This window comes from Bos grunniens, chromosome 11 (assembly GCF_055505025.1).
Source record: "Bos grunniens cultivar Pamir isolate PY7600 chromosome 11, Bosgru_T2T1.0, whole genome shotgun sequence".
NCBI lineage: Eukaryota > Metazoa > Chordata > Mammalia > Artiodactyla > Bovidae > Bos > Bos grunniens.
Genome location: NC_141175.1, coordinates 77,440,833 through 77,448,677, shown reverse-complemented (window position 1 = coordinate 77,448,677; position 7,845 = coordinate 77,440,833). Strand labels below are relative to the sequence as shown.

Genomic DNA, 7,845 nt, shown 5'->3' with positions numbered 1-7,845 from the left:
ACAAAGATGGCACCAAAGACAAAGAAGGAAGCCCCTGACTCTCCCAAAGCTGAAGCCAAAGCAAAGGCTCTGAGGCCAAGAAAGCAGTGTTGAAAGGTGTCCACAGCCAGAAACAAAAAAAGATCCAGACGTCACCCACCTTCCCATGGTTCAAAACACTGTGGTTCAGGAGGCAGCCCAAACATCCTCTGAAGAACGCCCCTAGGAGAAGAAGCTTGACCACTATGCCATCATCAAGTTCCTACTCACCACAGAGTCAACCATGAAGGAAACAGAGGACAGCAACGCACTGGAGTTCACTGTGGCTGTTGAGGCCAACAAGCACCAAACCAAACAGGCTGTGAAGAAGCTCTGTGACATTGGCATGGCAAAGGACAACACCCTGATCAGATGTGATGGAGAGGAGAAGGCATAGGTTCAGCTGCCTCCAGACTATGATGCTTTGAATGTTGCCAACAAAACTGGGATCATCTAAACTGAGTCCAGCTGACTAATTCTAAATGTAAAAGTTTTCACTACGTTAAAAAAAACTCACAAAGGACAAGGGTCTGGCAGAATGGGAGGCCAAGGGACAGGGAAGGTCCAGGGAGCTTCCAGGACAGTGGGCACTGCGGGGCTGGGGCTGGTGGGACCGTGAAGTGCTATGGTCTATTCTGATAACCATGATGCTTGATGACGTGACCTTGTATTTTTCAGAGCAAGAGTGGAAGGTCCTGGAGAAGTGGCAGTAGGAAATGAATCAGCAAATAATGAAACTCCATTATGAGGTCTGTGATTTTCTAGGTTGGTTTTTTTCCAAGCCAAATTTGATAACCTGGATGGAACAAGAGAGAATGTTGTTAATCAGGGGAAAAATTAGAAAAAAAAAAGAGAGAGAGAGAGAGAAAGGACAAACTGGAGGGACACTTGCAATGGTGTACAAACAGTTAATAGTCTTAACAGATAAAGACCTCTTATTAATAAATAAGGGCTTCCCTGGTGGCTCAGATGGTAAAGAATCTGCTTGCAATGTGGAAGACCCATGTTCTATCCCTGGATCAGGAAGATCCCCTGGAGAAGGAATTGGCAACCCATTCCAGTATTCTTTCCTGGAGAATCCCATGGACAGAGGAGCCTGGAGGGCTATAGTCAATGGGGTAGTATAAGAGTCAGACATGACTGAGCTTAATAAATAAGATAAAGCTAAATGTTGTGATAGAAAAATAGACAAAGAACATAAAAAGGAAACTCACAAAAAGGAGAAATTAAAGTAGCAAATAAACCTAAGTAACAACAAAAAAATCTTTGGTAGCTGAAAATGAAATTAATTCAAGAAGGAGATATATTTTTAACCTTCAGATTAGCAAAGATTTGAAAATGTTTGTTGCATACAGAAAAAGGATACTGTCATAATCAGTTGATGACATGAATATTGTTATATTTCTGGAGGGTAATTTAGTAAATTTTACTAAATTCCTCCCAAGCATCTACTTCTTTTGATTCAGCAATTTTACTTCTAGGAATTTATCCTCAGGAAATAATTGAACAAATATACAAAGATGTATGTATAAAGCTGTTTGTCATGATCATGTTTGTAATAGTAAAAAGTTGACAACAGCCTGACTTTTCAAAAAGTGTTCTTTAGAGTTGATTTTAAAAGTCAAAGAATGAGAAATCAGAGCCAAGAGGGAAAAAATAGTTTGAAATAGGCAAACAATCCTTATAATAAAAACTCATTTTCCTAAGTGACAGTGCTCTCTACAGCTGGAGAATGGAAAGGGCAGAGTACAACGTGACATCCTGTACATCCTGACACCCTCACCTCTGTGAAGACCCAGAAATTTGCACTCCTGACAAAACGGTGCCTGGCTCCTTGGTTTCACAAACACACATTACCCTCTCCCTTTCTTTAAATGGCATCACCCATTGTTCCCTTTGATAACTGGAAATGTAGATCCTTTATTCAGAATCAGCTAGTTGAGACAATGGGAGAATGTCTCCAAGTCCATCAGTCTGGCAGAATGTTGCTTCTCTGGGGATGGGAGTTGGGGAAGGGAAATCAGAGAGTAGAGTGTAAGGTTGGTGCAAAAGTAATTGTGGTTTTACGCCATTGAATCTTGCTATTTGATATTGGAATACAGTCTTAAATAAATGTGGCTATGTTATATATCATTTTAATGTGCATTTCTCATTTTATGTTTCTTGCTAATGATATTACTTTCTGTTTATTTTATATGTATTTAGGCTAGGGAAATAATGTTAGACAAAAAGCAAATTTGAGTGATTTTCTTATTCAAGTTCAAAATGGGACATAAAACAGTGGAGAAAAATTGCAACATCAGCAATGCACTTGGCCCAGGAACTGCTAATGAACATATAGTACAGTGGTGGTTCAAGAAGTTCTGCAAAGCAGATGAGAGCCTTGAAGGTGAGGAGCACAGTGGCTGGGCTTCCACGTTGACAACGACCAATTGAGAGGCTCATCAAAAGTGGTTCTCTGGACCGCAAGAGAAGTTGCTAAAGAACTCAATGTCAACCATTCTATGGTCATTCGGCATTTGAAAGGTGAAAAAGCTCAATAAGTGGGTGCCTCATGAGCTGACTGCAAATTTAAAAATTGTCATTTTGAAGCATCACCTTCTCTTATTCTATGCAACAACAACAAACCATTTCTTGATCAGATTGTGGCATGCGACGAAAAGTGGATTTTATTTGACAGCTCAGTTGTTGGACTGATAAGAAGCTCCAAAGCACTTCCCAAAGCCAAACTTGCACCAAAAAGTGGTCATGGTCACTGTTTGGTGGGCTGCTGCCAGTCTGTTCCACTACAGCTTTAGGAATCCTGGCAAAATCTTTACATCTGAGAAAGTATGCTTAGCAAATTGATTAGATGCACCAAAAAATGCAACAACTGCAGCCTGCATTGGTCAACAGCATGGGCCCAGTTCTTCTCCACGACAATGTCTGACCACATTAAAGAATCAACACTTCGAAAGTTGAACAAATGGACTATGAAGTTTTGCCTCATCTGCCACATTCACCTGACTTCTCACCAACCAACTACCACTTCTTTAAGTATCTCTACTACCTTTTTCAGGGAAAATGCTTTCACAACCATCAGGAGGCAGAAAATACTTTTTAAGGGTTTGTTGAATCCTGAAACATGGATTTTTATGCTACAGAATAAACAAACATTTCTCATTGGCAAAAATGTGTTGATTGTAATGGTTCCTATTTTGTTTAATAAAGATGTGTTTGTGCCTAGATATAATGATTTAAAATTCACACTCCAAAACTGTAATTACTTTTCATCAACCTCTAGGTACTCAATAAATCCTTGGATGCAGCCAAGGCAGCCAAGATTGGACCTCAGAAAGCCTTGTTCCATCCTGGCCCCCTTTAGTGGGAATGACTACCTATAAAAACAGGGGATAGAAATTCAGGGTAAAGCCTATCTACTTGGAATTTCCCCATATCACTTCTCATTTTGTACTGACTCCACTACTCATGGCCGTCACATACCCAAATCCTCTGACCTTCATTCATCTGTAGACTTTGGCTCCTGCAGACTTTGGCTTCATCAGTTGCCCATGGCTATGAAGACTCTTTTCAGGTAAGCCACTCCAGCCTGGCTTGACTATTTAACCTCCCGTGTCACTCCTGTGTTTCTCCCCAATGTTTGTGGGTCCATATACCCTATCTCAACCTCTCTTCCACTTCAGAGAGAGGGATCAGAAACAAAGGTATACATTTACTAGATCAAAGAATGTTAGAAGGGATGGTGTTCATCATTTAGCAAAATCCATCTTATTTAAAGTGAAATGACTTCAGTTCAGTTCAGTTCAGTCACTCAGTCGTGTCCGACTCTTTGCGACCCCATGAATCGCAGCATGCCGGGGCTCCCTGTCCATCACCAACTCCCGGAGTTCACTCAGACTCACGTCCATCGAGTCAGTGATGCCATCCAACCATCTCATCCTCTGTCGTCACCTTCTCCTCCTGCCCCCAATCTCTCCCAGCATCAGAGTCTTTTCCAATGAGTCAACTCTTCGCATGAGGTGGCCAAAGTACTGGACTTTCAGCTTTAGCATCATTCCTTCCAAAGAAATTCCAGGGCTGATCTCCTTCAGAATGGACTGGTTGGATCTCCTTGTAGTCCAAGGGACTCTCAAGAGTCTTCTTCAACACCACAGTTCAAAAACATCAATTCTTTGGTGTTCAGCTTTCTTCACAGTCCAACTTTCACATCCATACATGACCACTGGAAAAACCATAGCCTAGACTAGACGGACCTTTGTTGGCAAAGTAATGTCTCTGCTTTTGAATATGCTATCTAGGTTGGTCATAACTTTTCTTCCAAGGAGTAAGCGTCTTTTAATTTCATGGCTGCAGTCACCATCTGCAGTGATTTTGGAGCCCCCCAAAATAAAATCTGACACTGTTTCCACTGTTTCCCCATCTATTTGCCATGAAGTGATGGGACCAGATGCCACACAGCTAATTCCAATGTAATATGATACCTGGGTGGTGGGGTGGTCCTTTTAATTTTAACTTATTAAAACATTTTTAAAGCAATTTCTAAGGTTCCATGGATGTGAGAGTTGGACCATGAAGGCTGAATGCTGAAGAATTGATGGTTTTGAGCTGTAGTATTGGAGAAGACTCTTGAGAGTCCCTTGGACTGCAAGGAGATCACACCAGTCAATCCTAAAGGAACTCAATCCTTTGATTTGCATTGGAAGGACTGATGCTGAGGTTGAAGCTCCAATACTTTGACCACCTGATGTGAAGAGCTGACTCATTAGAAAAGACCCTGATGCTGAGAAAGATTGAAGGCAGGAGGAGAAGGGGATGACAGAGGATGAGATGGTTGGATGGCATCACTGACTCAATGGATATGAGTTTGAACAAGCTCTGGGAGATAGTGTTGGACAGGGAAACAGCGTACTGCAGTCCATGGGGTCACAAAGAGTTAGACATGACTGAGCTACTGAACAAACAAAAGATTACATAGGAAAGGTGACATTCTATTTGATCTATAATCATACCCATGTATGCTTCAACCTAAATGGAAATGGACCAAAGGTCTAGTTTAGGTCTTTATTCCTCTTATAAGGAGCATGGAAATGTCCCATTTCTTTTTCAAAGCAGTTACATGCTTTTTTTACCCTCTTTTGGGGGAGAATGAAGAAAGTTTAGTGGGGTCCCAGCCTGGAAGCTGATGTCCAGGGTGGCCAGGAACAGAGAGAGGCAGAATGAAAGCACAAAAACTATTTCTGAGAGAATTATCAGGGTCCAGCCAGCAGAAGCTCCAAAACCTTTGTGAAAAGGAAGCAGAACCCTTTCAGGTCAAGGGCCAAGTAAATACAGGATCAGACTGTGGTGGTTGGGGTTGAGGGTTGTGAAGGAGAGGACTGTGGCAGATGCAAAAGGGCACTTGAAATGAGAGGAGCTAAGGTGTAGTCAGATGAGTGGGTGAATGTGTACGAAATCCTTCATGGATGCAGACTGGAGGTGTGGGAGGAGCTGACCTAATTGAAACCTGTAAAGAGGGAGATGTAGAAAACCACCTAGTTGGGAACCTCCCACCTGCAGTCAGAGAACACAGCAAGACCTGATGACACAGTTGAATGTCTCACAGAGCCCAATATTGTAGACAGTTATCTAGAGGCTTTGGACAAGTGAAAATATTCTTCAGAATTCTTCTTCCTGGTACTATCCTAGCCACAGTGCTCTAGCGTGGTGTAGGCACAAGTGGCCCCATCATTCTAAAGCATTGAATATCTAACGGTTTTGACTCAACTGTGGAAAGTCTGCCCCATTATTTTTCCTGAAACCAGCTTTCCTAAATGTCTGTACCACTAGTGTTACTTGGATCCATTTTGATGTTCTCTTTTTCATTCACTCATTCAGTTAATATCAATATTATTGAGCCCTTACTACAGCAGGTACACTCTGTAAGGTTCTGAAATACATGCTGCTGTTGCTGCTGCTGCTAAGTCACTTCAGTCGTGTCTGACTCTGTGCGATCCCATAGACGGTAGCCCACCAGGCTCCGCCATCCCTGGGATTCTCCAGGCAAGAACATGGGAGTGGGTTGCCATTTCCTTCTCCACCAATGCAGGAAAGCGAAAAGTGAAAGTGAAGTTGCTCACTCGTGTCTGACTCTTAGCGACCCCATGGACTGCAGCCTACCAGGCTCCTCCGTCCATGGGATTTTCCAGGCAAGAGTACTGGAGTAGGGTGCCATTGCCTTCTCCTCTGAAATACATAGCAGTCAGTAAAACAGGCTGATGTTTGCCTCATGGGATGTACAGTCCAGCACTCACTAAACCGTATGGATTCCACCTTCTTGTGTGTGCGTGCTCAGTTGTATCTCATTCTTTGTGATCCCATGGACTGTAGCCTGCCAGGCTCCTCTGTCTGTGGACTTTTCCAGGCAAGAATACTGGAGTGGGTTGCCACTTCCTTCTCCAGAGGATCTTCCCTACCTTGGGATTGAAACCATGTCTCCTGTGTTTCCTGCACTTGCAGGAGATGTTTTTATCTCTGTGCAATCTGGGAAGCCCCCAGTTATGGTCATATTGATTTTTTTCCTATTATATTCCAGTTCAGTGCTCCAGTATTCTGTATCAGAACTTTTCCAGAAACCTTCTATCTGTCTCCCTGTTTGCATTATTTCCTGCACCTTAATCTATCCTATGATCACTCACCTAGAGCCAAACACCTGGAATGCGAAGTCAAGTGGATCTTAGGAAGCGTCACTATGAACAAAGCTAGTGGAGGTGATGGAATTCCAGTTGAGTTATTCCAAATCCTAAAATATGATGCTGTGAAAGTGCTGCACTCAATATGCCAGCAAATTTGGAAAACTCAGCAGGGCCACAGGACTGGAAAAGGTCAGTTTTCACTCCAATCCCAAAGAAAGGCAATGTCAAAGAATGCTCAAACTACCACACAACTGCACTCGTCTCACATGCTAGTAAAGTAATGCTCAAAATTCTCCAAGCCAGGCTTCAACAGTACATGAACCATAAATTTCCAGATGTTCAAGCTGGATTCAGAAAAGGCAGAGGAACCAGAGATCAAATTGCCAACATCTGCTGGATCTCAAAAAAGCAAAAGAGTTCCAGAGAAACATCTATTTCTCCTTTATTGACTATGCCAAAGCCTTTGAGTGTGTGGATCACCCAAACTGTGGAAAATTCTGAAAGAGATGGGAATACCAGACCATCTGACCTGCCTTTTGAGAAATCTGTATGCAGGTCAGGACACAACAGTTAGAACTGGACATGGAACAACAGTCTGGTTCCAAATAGGGAAAGGAGTACATCAAGGATGTATATTGTCACCCTGCTTATTTAATTTATATGCAGAGTACATCATGAGAAATGCTGGGCTGGATGAAGCACAAGCTGAAATCAAGATTGCCGGGAGAAATCTCAATCACCTCAGATATGCAGATGACACCACCCTTATGGCAGAAAGCTAAGAAGAGAGTGAAAAAGTTGGTTTAAAACTCAACATTCAGAAAACTGAGATCATGGCATCCGGTTCCATCACTTCAGGGGAAATAGATGGGGATACAGTGGAAACAGTGACAGACTTTGTTTTTGGAGGCTCCAAAATCACTGCGGAAGGTGACTGTAGCCACGAAATTAAAAGACACTTGCTCCTTGGAAGAAAAGTTATGACCAACCTAGACAGCATATTAAAAAGCAGAGACATTACTTTGCCAACAAAGGTCCATCTAGTCAAGGCTACAGTTTTTCTAGTAGTCGTGTATGGATGTGAGAGTTGGACTATAAAGAAAGCTGAGCACTGAAGAATTGATGATTTTGAACTGTGGTGTTGGAGAAGACTCTT

At 42.4% G+C, this 7,845-nt stretch overlaps 1 pseudogene across 1 annotated transcript; it reads left to right on the top strand.

Annotated features, from left to right (window-relative positions):
- LOC147363342 (large ribosomal subunit protein uL23 pseudogene) lies at positions 1–2,151 on the top strand (annotated as a pseudogene). The gene has a single exon (XR_015136998.1). The product of XR_015136998.1 is annotated as a large ribosomal subunit protein uL23 pseudogene (transcript).
- Positions 2,152–7,845: the final 5,694 nt, after the last annotated feature.